This window comes from Macadamia integrifolia, unplaced genomic scaffold, assembly GCF_013358625.1.
Source record: "Macadamia integrifolia cultivar HAES 741 unplaced genomic scaffold, SCU_Mint_v3 scaffold1222, whole genome shotgun sequence".
In the NCBI taxonomy this organism is placed as follows: Eukaryota; Viridiplantae; Streptophyta; class Magnoliopsida; order Proteales; family Proteaceae; genus Macadamia; species Macadamia integrifolia.
Genome location: NW_024868124.1, coordinates 133,378 through 154,141, shown reverse-complemented (window position 1 = coordinate 154,141; position 20,764 = coordinate 133,378).

The following is a 20,764-nucleotide window of genomic DNA, read 5'->3' as shown; positions in this document are numbered from 1 at the left end:
CAAATCATGTTTGGGATTGAAGTTCCCTCTGTCTTATGCTGTACTTACTTTGAATCTGCAGGTTACTTGGAGACCTTTTCGGAGTCTCATATTTCCTAACCTAGGCAAAGCTGCTTGAGCCCAGTAGCTGACAGAAAACCGTGTTCTGTTTAGAGGTACCTAGGGCCATGCCTGGTATTTAGGAGAGCGAGTCACCCTCTATTGGTCTAATTCCAATATGCACTTTCCTTCTTGTCTTCCTCCATCCACCATGCATCACTCGGAGCGTATCCCTAATGATCAAATCAAGAGATTGGCTGAAGGGATGTGGGACAACTGCCTCCTAGACCATAACAGGGACTATAAAACCTTCCTTGAGGAGGAGACAGTTTGCACTCCTTTTAGTCCCAAAGGCCCAGTGGTATGTTTCTCTTCTTGAATGTCCTTTTTATACTTCAAATCTTTCTCTCTTTTACTTTGATTGATGTTCCTTCAGCGGAGAACACGGAATGCGGCCCCTTCTTCTGTTCGGCCACAAATGGATGCTGCTAGTCCTTTCTAAGCTAGGCCCTCTACTATTGTAATTGGACCTCTTAGGATAGCCACTATCCCTTTCCATGGTTTCCCGGGTTGGTCCTATCCCAGGTGGCCCATTCCCAGCATCCGTCATCTCTTGGAGCGTAGACTGGATAGAGACGCATCTCTTGGGCTGCCCATTCGATACGACTATGTGAGTATCCCACCACTTCTCATTTGATTGGCCTTTTGACTTCTTTTGACTAACATGGTCTTCATCAGGTGTCTCCAAAGGCCTATGCCGAGATCAAGAGAAAGCACTAGGGTTTGTGTGAGGTGGTGCTGGATAAGGTATCATCTTTTTCCCAGCTTTGTCCTTCTGCTTTATTACCTCTTTCTTTTTTTTTTTTTATTACCATTCCTTGTATTTCCCAAGAAGGGGAGATCACTAACTTGAGGAGCCAAGTCGATTCTTACCAACAAGATGTTGCCTGGTAGCACACGCAGATTTAGGACCTCACTCAGAGGATGGCGAGCACAGGATTGGCACCTGCTAATTCCTCGATGTTTCCTGAGTATGCTCCCAAGCATGGCTCGGATGAGGACTTTGATTCTTAGGGATATTCTCTTGCAATTCCTGCAAACACAAGCATATATATATATATATGTATTTCTCCCCATGTTTGTTCTTATTTTTTGTTTGCCAGACTTGGCATTTTATGAATGAAAATCTATCTTTAGTATAAAGAAAATCTCCTTTATTTATGATTTTGAAAACAAAATTTCTTGTATTAGGCACGAATAATTCCACAACTCAAGTCTTCATTAGAATAATCAGAAGAACATGAAGATCCAAATATCACTTCACTATACTACCAAGCAAAATACATAGAATGGAAATAACTTTCCTACCATAGACAGGATAGGTAGGTAATAATGTGAGGAGATAGTTCTTGGGGTAGATATAAGTTCATCAACTCCTCTGGGTCCTCTGCTTTCAGTCCATACTATCGGCTGATGTAGGTGGGCAAGTAAAAGGACGTATGAGTCAATTCCATCAACTTGACAAAGTTGTATCTAGGGGTCTTCATTAGAAAATCCTCTTGTGGCCATCATAGGTCTCTCCATACAATATCCCATGTAGTTCTTCCTTGTAGGTACTCCTCCCAATCAACTATGAGCTTGAATTCTAGGACTTCCTTCTTATTTTGGTAACAAAGAACTCTGAGTTGACATCCATTTATGACCTGGTCAGCTTCAGTTTTTCAAGTAGCCAAATTTAGAAAATAGCAAGACTTCCTTGATAATCGTCAAGTCCAAATCTACAGCTATGACTCATGTCATCAAATCCCTTGAGTGTCTGTGCAAGGACCATGGGGATGATATTACCTCCTTCCTTCAATTGCTTTACCACTTCTATCAAAACAAGTGGTGCCCCACGTCTGGGAGCATGGAGAATATAGCGAGCTATCATGCATAACAGATAAGAATCCTGTGATCTCTGCCAATGGATTCCTCCTAGTGATAGATACTGGATGAAGATCTTGGCCACCTTCAAAAGGTCAATCTTCCCATATCTAATGAACTATTTCATTTCCTCTTTTTCTCATCCAAAGAAGTCTTGAATTTCCTTCGAGTAATCTTTTTTCAAAGATGGTTGAATTAACCTACCCTTGGGTGGAGATAGCATATAAACTCGAAATTCTTTGAGAGTTGGACAGATCCCAACCAACCCAATCTGAAATACATGAAGATTAGCATCACAATGCTAAGGCACCTGTTAGAGTAAATTGTGATGTAATTCTACACACCCAATTCGACTAAGCATTGACATATTCATAGATTCTAGCAGTCCTGATGCCATTATGTTTATGTCCAAGGTCCATTTTCTCAATGTCTCATCTAACGAGCCCATGACCTTTCCTACAGTCATCACAAACAAAGAGGAGATATGATGATTTGTCAGAGTATCACTCATTATCTATTGACACAACCAAACCTTTACCATTGTTACATAAAACTCTTTTTTTTTTTTTTTTTTGACTAATCAAGGATGGGGAATGAACTGACCTTGATATACTAGTGCCAGGTGGAGACTTTTGGGAGCTGAAATTCTAGATAAGAATTTGGAGGACCATAGGTGAATGACAGATACCTAATGGACTTGTATGCCAAATGGAAATTCTTAGGGGACACAAGATATGATGATCTTTTTGAATACGTTGATTATTAATCTAGGAACCAAGTTATTGCCTATAGATGGTTGAGACCACACTTGCACATGTCAAGTTGCCTATATATACCTTGAGAGGAATTAGGTAGCATAGTTCGGGCTATTCACCCTTTCAGACATCATATCTCCTAAGTTGATCCATGTTGACCAGTCCGGGTATTTCTTTGCCATTATAGTCTATGAGTTTTATAGCCTTTCCTGGTAGAATTTCTTTGACAGTGAGTGGTCCACTCCAGTTGGGCCTGAATTTCCCTCTTGGTTCATGAATTGGGACTCTTTGTTCTTGAAGAACAAGCTCACCCTCTTCTATGTGATGGGGCTTCAAATTCTTTAGATTATCTATGGCCTTCATATGTCTTTCATCGAGAAAGTTGAGCTCGTCATGTCTGGCTTTCACCCATTTTCCTTTAAATAACTGACTATCAAGCAGTACCCTTAAGGATGGTACTAGAGTTTTCACAGGTAGAACCTCCAAAACCCCATATACCAAAGAGAAAGGGGTTGCCCCTGTCGAGGATCGTACAGAGGTCCGATATACCTATAAAGCAAGTGGTAACTCATCCACCCAATCCTTATGTGTTTCATCCATTTTCTGTAGGATGACTTTGATGTTCTTATTAGTTGCTTCTACTGCCCCATTGGTCTATGGACGGTAAGTGGTAGAGTGGTGCCTTTTAATACCGAACTTTGTGCAGATCTTGTCAGTCTTGCCCCAAAAATGGGATCCTTGATTCGATATCAACTCTTAAGGCACTCCATATCGGCAAATGATGTTTTCTTGGATGAATTTTACCACCTTAGCAATTGTGAGGATTGCATATGACTGAGCTTTTACCCACTTGGTGAAATAATCGATGCTACTAAGATGAACTTGTGGCCATTAAATGATTTAGGGTTGACCTTCCCTATGATATCAATGCCCCAGGTAGAGAATGGCCAAGAAGAACTGAGTGACTGCAACTCCTCCGTTAGCGGGATGTGTATGATATAGGCAAATATCTGACATTTGTGGCATTTCTTGATAAAGCCCACACAGTTTCCTTCCATCGTGTTCCAATAGTATCTCAGCCTGAGAATCTTCTTAGCTAGCCTCTTAGCATTCATATGGGGTCCACAAAGGCCTTGATAAATTTCCTCCATGGTTGTTGCTGCTTACTTTTCATCTACACACATCAACAGTATTCCATCAACAGTATTCCATCATAGGATCTCTTGTATAACAAGTACTCTTGAAGAATAAGTTGGGTTGCATATCTCCTTAGAAATTTCTTTTCTCTATCTGTAGCTTCAATTGGGTACTTCCTTTCCTTGATGAAGTCCACAATGGGAGCAAACCAAGGTTGACCATCTATGGTGAGAGAGTTTACTGAATTCTAATAAATGGGCTTGCTTCTTTGTTCTACGAAGAATGGTCGGACCCTAGCCATAGGGTTGCATTATACCATAGATCCCAAGGTTACAAGGGCATCGACAAACTGATTGTTTTCTCTCTGGAAGTATTCAAATGAGATCTTCTTAAAGTGTCCAACGACTTCTTCCAGATGTTCTTGATATGGCTTCAATTTCTCATCTCTAGTCTTCCACTTTCCTTGTGTTTGACAGATGACAATGGATGAATCACCATATACCTTAATCCGTTTTACTCCAATTGTCAAAGCAATTTTGAGCCCCAAGGCACAAGCTTCATATTCGGAATATTATTAGTATAGGAAAAATCAAGGTGGAATGATGAAGGCAAAGGGTGTCAGGAGTGATAAGCAATATTCCCGCAGCACACCCCTTTTTATTAGCTGCTCCATCAAAGAACAACTGACATTCATTAGCTGTGTCTTCTTCTTCTATTGTTGTAATCTCTTCATCTAGGAAGTCATCATCTAAGGTTCTTCCATCTTCTGTGGGGTGGGCAGCCAAATAATCGGCTATAGTTTGTCCCTTGATAAATTTCTAAGCAACATAGGTGATGTCAAATTTTGATAACAATAATAGCCATCGAGCCATCCTTCCCATTAGAGCTAGTTTCTCAAAGAGGTACTTGATTGGATCCATCCTTGAGATCAAATGTACCGGATAAGCTACCATGTAGTGTCACAACCTTTTTGTTGCCCTAATCAGTGCATCACAAATTTTTTTTCCAAAGATGTCTATCGTGTCTCATATTCCAAAAAATTCTTGCTGAGGTAGTATATGGCATGCTCCACTCCCTTTTCTTTTTTCCTTTTGTGCTAGCAATGAGCCCATCGAATATCTTCCCACTGATAAGTACAACAGAAGTGGTTCTCCTTCCACCGGTGGCATCAATACTGGTGGGTTCATCAAATATCCTTTGATCTTATCAAAAGCTTATTGGCATTGGTCATTCCATTTTGTGGGTTAATCCTTCTTCGGTAGCTTGAAAATTGGTTCACATATCATAGTCAGTTGAGCTATGAACCTGCTGATGTATTGGATGTGACCCAGGAATTCTTGTATTTGCTTCTCAGTGCGAGGTGTGGGCATTTCTTGGATTGCTTTGATCTTGATAGGGTCGACTTCGATGCCCTATTCACTCAGCAAGAATCCCAATAACTTTCCTTCCATTGCCCCGAATACACACTTTTGAGGATTCGACTTTAGTCGATACTTTTTTATTCTTTCAAAGAATCATCTTAGCATAGGAATATGCCCTTGCCGATCCTTTGAATTCACTATCATGTCATCCACATAGACTTCCACATCTTTGCTCATCATGTTATGCAATATGGATATAGCTACTCTTTGATAAGTTGCCCTAGCATTCTTCAGTCCAAAAGGTATCACCTTGTAATCATTGGTTCCCTATGGAGAGGTGAAGGCTGTCTTTTCACAATCTTCTAGGTGCATGCTCACTTAATTGTATCCTAAGAATCCATCCATAAATGATAACAAGGCATGCCCTGCTATGTTGTCAGCCAATACATCAATGTAAGGTAATGAGAAGTCATCCTTAGGGCTCATCTTGTTAAGATCTCAGAAATCCATGCACATATGTACCTTTTCCATCTTTCTTTGGCATTGATACTATATTGGCTAACCATTGGGGATACTTCAAACACATCCTTCTGAGCTTCTGCTTGATAGGATTTGCCCCAGGGTAGGTCGACAAACAGTGTTGCACAATGTTGGGGTCTATACCAGTCATAGCCTCGTAAGACCAAGCAAAGACTTCGATGAATTCCTTCAAGAGACTAATCATCTATTATGCTTCTTCATCAACTAGGGTAGTGCCAATTTTTACCTCTCGAAGGCATTGGTCGGTTCCTAGATTAATAACCCAAGTATCCTCATGGATGGGTTGTGCTTTCTTTGGTTTACATTGTTTTGTTAACTCTTGATGTTTATTGAGATCATTGTCAAAAAAAGGAGGCAAGTCATACTCGAAATCAGAAATTTCATTCATAAAAGGAAAGAGCAACAAACTCAACATACACGGACTCTGGACTTTCCTCGAGAGGGAAGGCCGACTTGTAATCATAAATAGAAGACTCAATAATAGACTTGACTACAGACTTGATGACTGATGTGATGCTTTTAATAGTGCTATCCATGCTAGTTGACTCGGTAGCATGAGTAAACTTAAAGTTCTCCCTAATATTTGTCCAGTTCAGGTGTGGGTCAATGACTCGATGGATGAGCAGATGCAGTAGAGGGCCTTCTTCTTCTTCCAGGAAGGTCATTGCTATATCTTCAGTGGTGCTAACATTGGTTTCTTTGATAGGTGCTTGCTTCTTCATAAATACAAGTTGATCTATTTCATATTCTCTAAAACCAAACTTCTTGAGGGGTGAGGATTGGTGGATACTGCTCAATCCCCTTTCTATAGTGTCCAACTTTTCAAGCCTATTGATTGAGGCCATCTCTGCTCCTCGATCATATCTTTGACCACCATCACGAGTCTTCCCGTTGCAATTGATTCGGGCACAATTCATGCAAACCATCATTCTTTGTGCTCTTCTTTGCTTTGCATATATACTTCCTCCTCAAAAGGGCCTGGGCTTGAGCTCATGTAGTTCCCGAGCTCGTGGTTCTCATATGAGGGAACAAATGTGGCTTTTCAAATCAGTGGGAAGCTGTAAACTCCAAATGAGTCTTACCTTCTTTTTCCAGTCTCTCTTCAGGAGGATTCGGGGACTTGGCACTTCCTTTGACCAGATCAATACTATAGGGTGCTAGAGGAAGACCCATTCTCAATCAATGCAATTTCTGCTATACCAGTGTCATCTTCTATGTCACCCTATATGGATTATAGGGAGGTGTATTCTTTGATTTGTTCCCCTATTGCTAATGCCATTACTGCTTTGAGGAGGTCATCTGTGACTTCTTCAATTATCTCTGGATTATCTTCCTGAGGTATGGCTATCTAAATTAGAGAAGTAGGATCAACATCTTGATTTTCTCCTAATACATTCACTAAACCAATTGATGACGTTATCTTTGGAGAATCTGGTAATGTAAGCATATCCTTCCAACTATATCCGCCAATCCATCCTTCTTTTGGGTTATCCATCGAACCTTGAGAATGGGACTGATGTGAAGGTGATGAGGGATATGAGGTGGGGTGATATGAGGGTGATGTGATATAAGAGGTAGGATATTGTGATAAAGATAGGGGGTGGTAAGATGATGAGGATGATGAGGCTCCTTCTCCTTGATAGTGTGGTGAAGGGTGATGGTATGGTAGGGGTTGATGGTACGGTGGAGGTTTATGGTATGGTAGGGGTTGGCAGTATGGTGGAGGTTGAAGGTATGGTACGGTGGATTCTCCCATTGGTGACGAAGGAGGGATAGCGAACATCTGATCTACTGATTCATCTAATGACTCTTCTCTTTTGGGAGTCCTCATGACCTTGGCCCTTTGGCTCATGACTTTTCTATAGGCATGGGCATTCATATGATTCTTCCAAGCTCTAGGTGCAATGAGTCAAGTGGGATCACTAATTCTTCCTCTAATACATTGACTATTGCATGGTAGGGAAGTGGGTTGGTATTGACATTGGGAGGCTATTTGACTTTGACTTCAATAGTCTTGTTGTCAACCAAATCCTGAATTGAATGTAGAAGACCTAGGCACCTTTCTGTGGTGTGCCCCTTCTGAGTATGGTAAGCACAATATTCAGGTCTTTGTACCAAGCTGAGGAAGGATTACTGATTACTCTTGGAGCCACTATCCCTAGCAATCCTTATTTCTTTAACTTCTCATACACTGCTGTCACGGGCATTCCCAAATTAGTGAACTGTCTCCTTGGGCAGGGGGAGCCTTATAAATAGGAGCATCGATTTGTATCATAAATGGTTGTGAAGAGGTGGCACGTGAGACTGATTGTTGGACTGTGCCTACCACATTAGTTTTGGGACCCTTTCCGCGTCTAACCCTGGTGTTCTTTCCTACATCTTGGGAGGACCCTTGATATTGGGCATCTCTTAGGATTTGGTTTTCCACACTTGTGCCGGTGGCTTTCAGGACATCAAAAGTTTATAGTTGTTGGTAGTAAAGAACATCATAATAAGGCTTAGATAAGTTTTCAATCAACATTTTTACTTGCTCTACTTCTCAAGGCCGATCTACCATCTTTGCAGCCTCATCCCTAAACCTCATCAAGAAGGCGGTGAATCCTTCTCTAGGCTGCTGTCTCAATGTCTCAAGCTCCCGACACTTTACACCCACTTCAGTATTGTACGAGTACTATTTATTGAAAGCTTTCACCACTGTTGTCCAATTCTGAGTTTAGGCAGACTCCAACTATGTGAGCCACCTCAGTGCGGGCCCTGACAAGGTTAACATAAAAGCTTGTCCCATTTGGTTGTCAGCAAGCTGCCATGATTTGGTGATGCTGAAAAGACTTTGAGATGAGTCTGGGGGTCTCCTGACTCGTCAAATCTGTCGGTCTACTATTGAACTTCTCGAGAATCCATGCCCTCAGAAAAGAAACTCATTTCATCAGAATCCACCATTTGACTTTTCGAAATCCTTCCCATTTGGAGCATATTTTTTAACTTTTCCAACTGCTCTCTGATCTTTATTTCTCTCTTTATCTCTGGAGGTTCCATTCAGACGTGCACCGCAGACTCCTCTTCCTCATCTTCAATCACTACCCTGGGAGGAGGGATCATAGAATAAGTTCCTCACTGACCATTTGGACGGGTAGGTGAAACTCCTCTTTGACCAGTTGGCCTGACTTGCTCTGGTTCTCCTGAGTCAACTCGGGAAGAAGTCCCTCAATGACCCTAGGTCCGTTCTGATCCAACACTCCTATAGCTGGTGCTGGTTTATCCCTAGGAGGGGTTTCCTAGCATGTGCAATATCTAACCTAAACCACTCTTAACCTTGGCCATCTCTGTCTATAGGGTCTCTACAGGATGGACCCATGCTTGCTCGGGTGATTCAGGGTTGTCTGGATCCATGTGAATTGGGTTGTAATCACTTGGCAATAGATAGCCTCAGAGAGACAATGAGGTGATACTGGACTTAAGCGAGTCAACCGATTACCCTAACATGTCCAAATGGACTGCTGGGAATACTTGAGGTGTGGAATTGTGCCTGAACCAAAAGTGGCTTATTTTAGGATTCTTGTATTCCCAATCCTTTGTTCATTCATCCACTCAATTGTCAACTAATGTTTCATCCAAAGTTAGTCCACTTAATAATAGGAAGTGGATAGGAGTTGATGCCCCTAGTCCACTCAATGCCATAAGTGGGAGATACACATAAATGGCTTGACCAGAATACTCCTATTAAGAGATTCTCTGCCAGTAAAGTCATGTTTTCCTTAATCTTATGCCACTAGGTGACCTTCCTCCTAGTTTCCTCGGGTCTTTTAGATGATTTGGCATTCTAACAGACTTTGAGGGAATCACCCTGAGTCAAGTATACCAAAATCATCCATATCTCATTTCTAAGGAGGAAGGACTCCTTTTATCCACACTTAGGAGAGCATTTCTTTATAACTAGAATGCATTGTAGGAAAATTCCTTTTCAAAACCACAAATAAATTCTACTGATCAGCTTGTGGCGTTCCTAGTGCTTTCCATCTATTTCCTACATAATGTGAGGATGCAGTGGATGCAATAGGACTGATAAGGCTTCCTTGACAGGATCTATATACGCAAGGTACGTGATCCTTTTGATATACCTAGAGGTACAAGATTAAAGGGGTGACTTCCTTGCCCATTACTCATGACTTCACACGAGGTTAAGCAACTGACCACGGGATGGTGGAACTATGAGTGATTGTGTGTAAATGTATAATCCAAGAATATCATTATTCGATCTCAGAATATCATAAAGTGCACGAATTATGTACAGGCACAATTATGAACATCCTCACCATTTAACAATACCCCACTCCCTTGTACAGGAAGCAGCTACCATTTTCTCTTAGAGTACTCTCCATGACATGTACTGACCTCCCCGAGGGTGCGGACATGACAGGGAGTCCCTCGTCAAATGATTTCACTTCAAACACGATGCATGATGTGGTTAGCAAATATAATTGCAAACATGGGGTCAGCCAAACACATTTTCAAACAAATGTGGTGGAAAATGTTCTTGCATATAATGGTAGCATCTAGTTTCGGAAGCTTGACATGTGTCCCCAGTGGAGTCGCCACTATGAGGGTAGCGGCCGGAGATCTTTCTTCCCTTGGGGGAAAAAAGACTTTAATGCATTCGGCCCTCTCTCCTCTTTTTCTCTTTCTTGGGGAGGGGTGGTGTATTGTGATCTGACCCATGGGCCCCACCACCGTATCACCGCTCAGAGATACTTGGAGGCCTATTTCGTAGGAGTGTAAAGGTCATCATTGAGACGGGCATTTGATGATAGTCCAATATGAGGGATTGAGATCATATAAAAGGGTTTGGTGTCACCACCTTGGATCATGGCCTAGGACCCAAGGGCAGACCCAATTCCTGAGAAAAGGGCCCAAAAGTTGGTCTAGTCCAGAGATTTAGGGTACGTGTCAGGATGCAGAGTTGGGAAGGTGTTAGGCACGTAATCTACCCGGTTCAATCGATCTTCCTACTAGATGCTTAAGAACGAACATTTTCCACTTATTCCTATTCTACATGCATGTATAAATTATCACATATACATACATTGACTAAATTTAAATAATTACATACACTAAAACAAGGTCAATATAAAGTCTACATTATGCTAATTCGGTTGAGAAATTATACTTGAGCTTGTTTCGGATCAAGAGGGGTGGAGCCCCTAATTAGTGTTGGTACAAACTTTCTTGTGGATTCTCCCAGCTCAGGGGAAGATGCTCTTGACCTCCAACTTCCTTTTTAGAAAGATGCTGACTGTGATAATATTCGAACAGAGTTCCGATGAGGAACGATTACTTTTGGATCTGAATTCCAGCAGAGCTTTGGCAAGGGAAGGCTATTTCTGGGCTTAGGCTAAAGTGACAATTTGACAAAGCTTCCACTAGGGATGGACTACTTTTGGATTCTAGCTGAGGTGGCACTCTAGAAGAGCTTCTGCTAGGGATAGGTTATGGGAGGATTAAGCTGAAGTGACACTCCGATAGAGCTTCCGTTGGGGATAGGCTATGCAAGGACTAAGCTGAGGTGGCACTTCGACAGAGCTTCCGCTAGGGATAGGCTATGGGAGGGCAAGAATGAGGTGGCACTTGGGCAAAGCTTCTATCACACCCCAATTTTAGTAGGCCCAACTTACCATTAGGAATACTGGCAGTGTGAGTAAGACATGTACCTTTCTTATAAACCTACCAGGATCTCTAACAGTAGTACTTAATATTTTCACAATCTCACATTAATAATAACAATACCCGAGTTATTCTGTTATATTCATCCATGACATATAATATAATATCAAAATATACAATCCACAGTTATACCCAAAAGTATCAAAGTATGATGTACAATATCATGGTGTGGGGTAAGCATAGTGGCCACAAGCACAATCCTGATCGTGCTCCTCTGCTTCTAGCATCCACAGTCGCTCACACCGTACTCTGACCCAGAAGATAATGGGTCACCCGCCATTGGTACCACGATACCTGCATCATCATCTAAAAAGGGGTGTATACGTGGGGTGAGCTTTCCAAATCGCTTAGTGAGGGGTGGGTTCAAGCATATCCAAGCAAGACAATAGCAATAATAATTTATGATGCATGATTACAAAAATTAAACACATAGCCCATGATGCTCATGATGCAGTTCATTTATTTATTATCCATCTAAAAATAAAAACTAAGTCTGTAAATGCTATATGACGGATTAGGCTGTATCCTTCGTCTCGGAATCACCATCGACTATGTGAGGATACAAACCCTAGCCATGAATAAAAGCCTACCAATCCTTGCATGAGTCCATGGGTGACCTAGAAAACCCCTGATAACCCCCTCCTGGTAGTCAAGGCACCGGTACATCATCGGCCACTCCGAACAGGTTCCTGCCTCTAGTAACAATCGCATCATGCAGCGGGTGTGGCATTCTGGAATGGCATAGCAAACATACCACAATGGGTTATCCAACACCTCAACCCCTATTGGCAAGGGTTCGTAGCATAGGGAGTGATACCTAGCCACATATGTGCTACATGCCTTCATAATGATACAATTAGTATGAATTACACGATACCGACAAGACCTCAGCCACAAAGTGTTATCCATCTCCAAATACAGTCTTGGGTACACGATACCAGCAAGACCTTGGCCATAAAGTGAAACCAAAGACCGTTTACCTAATCTAGCATACATATCACAGTTGAGTATAGACTATGCAACATCGATACAAATCATCGGCCACAAAGCATATCCATTTCCAAATGTAGTCCCGGGATACATGATACCAGCGAGACCATGGCCACAAAGTGTAAGCCGTGACTACAACTAACTCTAATGCACATAATCAATGCATGAATGCAACATACATACGGCAATCACAGCATCGGTATCACCTCGGCCACGTCGGATTTTGTCTCACACACATAAGCAAACACATGGTGATCATGGTATTGGTACCACCTCGGCCACACCAAATCCCATCATACATCGCCATACAGTTCATTTCATGATCGTAAAATGAAAAATGTAACATCTCATCATCGTATTTGAGCAATTACAATTAAACATATAATTCTAAGCATGTGAGCAGTTTAATAATAATAAACATTCCAAAAATAAACATAGTCCATCCTTCACCTGGTTTACGATCGGGTGTGTTTGGGTTCAAGTACGGCCATCGATCGATCAAATCAATTCTGGCTTTGGGAAAAGTGTGCATCACTGTCCTAGACACAAAGGAAATCGTACATCAGTATGCGACGGGGACATCGGGAGGGACCGACATAGGTCACCCCCAAAGGGTACAGACACTGTCTCAAGTGATAGTATTGTCACCAAAAATAGGGCATTTCCACAAAAAATATTAGTCTTGTTTCTAGTGAAGAAGACAAAGAGCACTTAAGGCTCATTTGTCCACTGGAAATTGCTACAGTGTTTCTTGTGCCATATTTCTGATGGTAACACAGAAAGGTTCAACTCGAATTGAGGCTTTTCGGCTCACCCCTGATCATTGGGATTTGTTCCATAGGGTTTGTAGGGGATGTTCCCATCATCAATCTAAGCTAATAAAATCTCGATTCTACCAAACCATTTGAGAGATATATCGATTGAACGATCAAAATCCTAGTTGGTCTTTTGACAATACATGTTATCGGAGCTCACGGGGCTTGGTTCAAGCTCGGTAACAACACTGGGAGGGTAGAACATGCATTCAACGACCTTAACATGGTTTGTACACTAAGATTCCATCCATACCTAGCTTTTTCTATGTTAAAATGAAGAGTGAGAGTGGTGGAAGTGAGTGTACTTACCTTCCGCAGCGATTCTGACAACTTAGCGGCAGCCAGCACCAAGGTAAGCCTCCAACCTTCATCTTCTTTCTTCCTCTCCTCTTTCTGTTGTCTCCTACATTGAGCACAAGGGAAATGAGGAAACGAATCCTTATTTCCCAACTTATAACTTAAGTGGACCTTAGGGTCTGTTTGGGTTGGACCCTTTTTGGACCAATCGGGTTAAAATGAATTTTGGGGCATGAGGACCCAACTATTTAGGTTCGTAAAGTGCTCACACCACGAGGAAGGTGTGGAGGATGATTTGGGTTCATCCAGAACCATTTATGATGCGAGTGGCGGGAACCACAGGCATCAGAACCCCGACAGCAACCTGTTAACCCACCAAAAACAAGCACCGGATCCAGGCCCAGGCTACTTCCGGTGGCATATTTCTAGTGGTCAGCTTACTATCCCATGGTTGGTCTTACACCGATGGTTGCCCTCAGACATGCTCAAGGCCTTTAGGTAATTTTTTTATGCATGTCAAATTCAAGTGTGGGGAGTCGGGTCACTTACCATCTGGAATTGGAATGTATAAATCCCCTCCAGTTAGATAGGCACGTAATGCACAAACATGTAGGGTCATCCCTACCCCTTTAGCAATGCGCAGCCACGAGCCAAAACCTTATCGTACTTCCAATCTTCAATCTAAGGCCTATCACAACAGTTCAAATTAGATTGAATTAGGGCGCGGGTGTAACATTCCCCCTACCTTACAAGAATTTGGTCTTCGAAATTGAACATACCTGACAAATCAAACAATCCAGGATACTGCTTCAATATCTCATCTTCCCGCTCCCAGGATGCTTCCTGTTCGGGGGGTTCATCCACTTCACTTTGACAAAGGAAACGGTGCGATTGTGAAGAACATGCTCCTTTTGGTCAAGAATCTTCTCTGAAAACTCCACGTAGGTAAAATCCTCATCCAACTCACCAGGTATGTAAGTCAAGATGTGAGTCGGGTCGGGATTGTACTTCCTCAACATAGGTACATGGAAGACATCATGTGTACTTTCCAACTCTGGCGGTAAAGCTATTCGATAAGTTACCAGTCCGATCCTCTCAAGTACATCATACGGCCCCATAAACTTTGGACTAAGCTTTCCCTTCTTGCCGAGCTGCATCACCCCTTTAACTGGGGAGATCCACAAGAACACCTTGTCTTCAACACCAAACTCTAGATGTTTCCTCCTAACATCCGTGTAGCGTTTTTACCTAGACTAAGCTGCCTTGATCCTTTCTCTAATCACATTCACCTTCTCACTAATAGCCTGTATCAAATCTGGACCCAAAATATGCTACTCACCAACCTCATCCCAATAGAGTGGAGCTTGGAACTTCCTGCCATACTGTGCCTTGAATGGGGACATTTCCATGGTGGCCGGATAACTGTTGTTGTAGGAGAACTTTATAAGGGACATATGCTCATCCCAACTATAACTCATATCCAAGGCACATGCTCAGAGTAGGTCCTCCAATGTCTAAATAGTCCTTTCTGACTGACCATCGGTCTGAGGGTGAAAGGCAATGTTGAAATCCAACTATATGCCCATAGCCTTCTGCACACATGTCCAGAACTTGGAAGTGAACCTGGGATCTCGATCAAAGATGATACTAACTGGCACACCATACAATCTGATAATATTATTGATATAAACTTGGCCAGCTTGTCCAAAGAAAATGTGATATTGATTGGGATAAAGTGAGCTGCCTTGGTCAAGCAGTCCACAACTACCCAAATGGCATTCATACCCTTCTATGTACAGGGTAGGCCTGTGATGAAGTCCATGGTAATATTCTCTCATTTCCATTCTGGAAAAGGTAGGGATTGTAATAACCCATGGGGCCTCTATCTCTCAGCCTTGACTTGCTGGCATGTGAGGCATCTAGACACATGCATGGCCATGTCATTCTTCGTTCCTTTCCACCAGTAGGAGTCTTTGAGGTCCTTGTACATTTTAGTGCTGCCGGGGGGAATGGAGTACAGAGAGCTATATGCCTCTCTCAAAACTGCATCTCTCAAATCACCATCACTGGGCACATATAACCTCCCTTTGAACTTGAGAATTTCACCTTCAGTTACAGAGAAATTCGGGTTCTTTTGGGTCCCTTCCTGGCATTTTGCTATCAGCTTCTGCAACTTTGCATTAGTAACTTGAGCTACAGTGATCCTATCCACCAGACTAGGTAATACCACCAATGCCGATAGTGACAAAGTGACACTGTCTACTAATAGTTCCAAGTCTAGTTTTCTAGCCTCCTCTAGGAGATACTTATTGGTGGTCAGTGATGCAAGAGTTAGTGACTGGGATTTCCAACTAAGTGCATCAGCTACCACATTGGCCTTTCCTGGGTGATAGTGGATAGTACAATCATAATCTTTCATCAACTGTAACCATCGCCTCTGTCTCATGTTGAGCTCTTTTTAGGTGAAGAAGTACTTGAGGCTCTTATGGTCACTGAAGATCTCACTCTTCTCACCATACAGGAAGTGTCTCCATATTTTCAATGCAAAAATCACAGCTGCCAACTCCAAATCATGGGTGGGGTAGTTCTTCTCATAATCCTTCAACTGACGGGATGCATAAGCAATGACTTTTTCGTGCTGCATCAATACATAACCCAATCCTAGCTTGGAGGCATCACTATACACAACCATACCACCTGTACCGATTGGAATAGTCAAAACTAGAGCTGATACCAACCTCTGCCTTAGCTCCTTGAAGCTCTTCTCATAAGCATCAGACTATTCAAATTTTACAACCTTTCATGTGAGTCGGTTCATTGGAGTAGAAATATGAGAGAAATTCTCGATAAACCTCCTATAGTATCCTGCCAATCCTAAAATACTACGTATGTCTACTACACTCTAGGGAATCTCCCATTCTAGAACTGCCTTGACCTTCCCTGGGTCAACCTCTATACCCTTATCTAAAACAATGTGGCCTAGGAATGCCACCTGTGATAGCCAAAACCCGCACTTGCTGAATTTAGCATAGAGTTGCTCCTCCCTCAGCCATTGCAGTACTAACCTTAGGTGAACAGTATGTTCCTCTTCACTCTTGGAGTAGACCAAAATGTCATCAATGAACACTATCACAAACTTATCTAGGATATCCTGGAATACCCGGTTCATTAAATCCATAAATGCAGCTGGTGCATTGGTCAACCCAAATGGCATTACCAAGAATTCATAATGTTCATACCTTGATCTGAAGGTTGTCTTATAGACATCACTATCCTTGATCCTGAGCTGGTGGTAGCCCGATCTAAGGTTGATCTTGGAGAATACCATAGCACCTTGCAACTAATCAAATAAATCATCTATCCTTGGCAAAGGATACCGGTTCTTGATGGTTATCTTATTAAGCTCCCGGTAATCAAGGCACAATCTCATACTTCCGTCTTTCTTCTTGACAAACAATACCGGTGCTCCCCATAGAGACACAATAGGTCTAATGAATCCATTTTTCAGAAGGTTTTGAAGTTGCATATGTAATTCCTTCAACTCTGTGGGGGTTATGCAGTAAGGGACCTTTGACACTGGTGTTGAGCTGAGGATTAGGTCTATAGCAAACTCTGTCTCTCGATCTGATGGAAAACCTATCAATTCATTCAGGAATACATCAAAAAACTCTCTCACCACATCTAGCTCGGTCAATAGTCTAATCTCTACTTCAATATCTATCACAGATGCTAAGTGGCCTTGACATCCCTTGTTCAGTAGCTTCTTCATCTAGAGTGCAGATATGACAACCTTTTTAGGTTTCTTGAGCTTGTTCCCTTGGAACACAAACTCATCATTATCACAAGGTCTGAAAATGATAGTCTTCTCTATACATAGCACACTGGCTCTATATGCGGAAAACTAGTCCATTCCTAAAATCACATCAAAGTCGGTCATATCTAACTCGATCAAGTGAGCATTCAAATCATAATCACCTATAGTCACTAGACAAGGCTCATAAACATAGTTCAATCCCATTACACTTCCTTTATTGAGTCAGTCCCTTGGGTGGAATGCTCATCTTCTTTGTAAAAACCGGTGACATGAACGAATGCAAGGCTCCTGAGTCAAATAACACATGTGCAAGCAATAATGATTTCAATAATGTACCTATCACTACACCAGGTGCAGCCTCAGCATCTTCTGTAGTCATAACAAACACTCTACCTTGTGGTCTCTGGCCCTGTAGGGGCTACACGGGTCTAGGGGCTGAATATGTGTAGGGTGCATCACCTGGCCTCTGGTGGGGGCATATCCTCGCCATGTGGCCCGACTGATCACAATGAAAGCATCTCGGGCTTGATCCCGAAGACTGAGATACAGTACTAGATCGGGAGGACAGGGAAGTCTGGCTAGCATCGGGCTTCCTAAATTACACTGAAGTTGGGTTAACATTGGGCACTCAGAAAGGTTTGCTGTCTCCCCTAGAATCAGTAGATCCCATTGGCCTCTTTCCCATCCCTTGCTAGGCCGTGAAGTTGTCTCTATGCCGATCTTCAATAGATTTAGCCACTTGGACCACCTCAGCATAGGTTTGTAGTTTCAACCCCACAATGGTTGACCCAATACCTGGCCTCAATCCTTTCTCAAACTTCTTTGCTTTAGCTATCACCTTTGAGATGCTCACGAGCAAAATGGAATAGCTCCTCGAAGCGTTGCTAATACTCGAGCACAAACCGGGAACCTTGAACCAACTGAGAGAACTCACTCTCTCTCCTATCCTGGAAACTTTCTAGAAAATAGTTCTCAAAGAAGGCCCCTTTGGAGTCTACCTAAGTGGGGTTCGGGTTACTAGCCCTCAAAATAGGCTCGGTGGCACTCCAGCAATTATCCGCTTCACTCTATAATTGATAGCCCACACACAATTTTTTCCTCATTAGTGTAGCCCATCAATCTAAAAACCTTCTCCATTCCACCAATCTATCTTGATGGATACAATGGGTCTTTACCCACCTTTGAGAAGCATGGGGGCCTAAGCCATTGAAACTTCTCCATCATTTTCGTCAAGTCTGTCCATCCCTTTATATAGGCCTGGGCTTGATCCAGTGTCGAGTCTTGCACCTGCCCTTACACATTTGGATGGCCTTGCCCATGTACTTGTGCCCCATAAAATGTTTGAAGGGTAGCCGATCCAGTGGGTATTGGAATGGGTGCCAATAGAGTAGGAGGTGTGGGCGATGCATTACGGGCTTCTATTACCGCTTGGATTCTATGATCGATCCCGACCATAAACTGGTTTTGACTTTCTTCAACTCCCCACATCATCTTATTCATGATGGATTTCACATCCTGGGATGTAAGTACCAGCAGAGTCGGGGGTGCATTATGAGGTCTACCCCGATTCAGTGTACGGGAAGCAGGAGGTGACGGGCGTGATTGGGATTGGGATCGGGATCGGGTGTTCTGGCATGACATGACTCATGTGGAAGATCCATTTAGTGCACATGCATATGCAAGGTTGCATGTAATTGGAACACATGCATACATAGAGGGTCCCACACGTATACGATAGGCAAACTTTAGGGTTAGCGCATGCATATGTGGGGTCCACACATATTAGGATCCAATCGTGCACGTATCCCAAAGGGGCACACCATTAAAGTAAAAAAGTAAAAATTTAGATTTGGAAAAATAAAATAATTTATTTTCCAAATTAGTCCATTGGAAACAGGAAGACTTCTCACCGAAAATATGGTTTAATCTATCAGAAATATCAGTGTTATTTTCGATGGGCAAAACAGAGAGCAAATTAGAAATTTTCATTCCACCGGAAGCATGCCCAGTGTTTCCGGTGGCTCCAAAATGGCTATAAATAGGCTCGGGTTTGGGTTTCATCATACAAAACCCTATTCTAACTTATGAAAAAGATGTGAAAACAGACAAGGAGGACTTTGCAACCAATTCCCTACCTTCCTCTTGCTATTTTGCAATCAATCGGTGCCGTATTCGTACCAAAGGTATGTTCCTCCTCTCTGTAACCTAATTTTGTGATTTTCTTCTTTGTGAGCTTTACATTCAGCCATTGAACCTGATTTTTCATTCTTAATCCTTAGGAATCATATTGCAACGATGTCTAGATGCCATGTACATGCCTGACGTGCCGTTGAACAAGAGGAGCAAGACGCCACCGCTCAGTTCAACCCAATCTTGTTCCGCTCTGTGGTTGAGCGAGATCGTTGGGAACTCTTCGAGCGCCGTAATGTGGACCCGAGAGTCTATGTGAGGACCAATGACTTCCATGCATTGCGTCTCCATCAATTGTTTGACAATGTTGGGTGGTATTGCATCTTAAAACCCAATAAGTACTACTACCCTACATTGGTCAAGTTATTCTACTCTAACCTGCAATGTGTGAAACGAGGTACTAAAGAGATGCGGATCACCTCCTACATGAAGGGGGTGGAGATCTCCTTTAATATGGGGCAATTGGCCAATATTCTGATGGTCAATAATGCTGGTGACCTGGTGTACTACCCACCTCGGACTCCAGCTTATAACTTCTAGCGTCCTAATAATTTTCAGGAGATAAACGACATGTTGACTAAGGAGTCTAAGGGGTGGAACCGCTCAGTCAACTACTTTGCTACTCCAAAGGTCGTCTCCCACGTGATTCGGTTGAATGTTCTTCCCACTTGTGGACACTATGATGAGGTATCCGCACTGCAAGCCTATGTGACCTACTGCGTATACATGGGGGCGCAGATACGTCTTCCTTACCTCCTTATGTGGACCATGGTACTTCAGTCCGAAGGAGTGGATCATGGAGTGGGAAGCCTGTGCTATGGAAGGATACTTACTGACATCTTCTGCTACTTTGGGGTGGACTTGGAGGGAGAGACATGCTTGGGTGAAGAGGTCACAGACTTCAACCAAGATTCTCTGAGGAAGATGACCATAGATCTAAGGGAGGTGACTCCTATTCCAGGAGAGTGTTAGCAACCTATGGAGGTAGAGGGTGGTGGTGCTGGTGATGTTGGTGGAGGTGTTGGTGGTGCAGGAGAAGCTGCTGGGGTTGGTGGGGCTCCACCACCTGATCCCCAGGCTAGGGGTTCAATGGTTGCTTCTAATTCTTAGGGCACTAGGGGTGCGAGGCCTTACGATCTCAATGATGTTATGGCCTACCTCAAGACCACCACATCTCTAATGGGG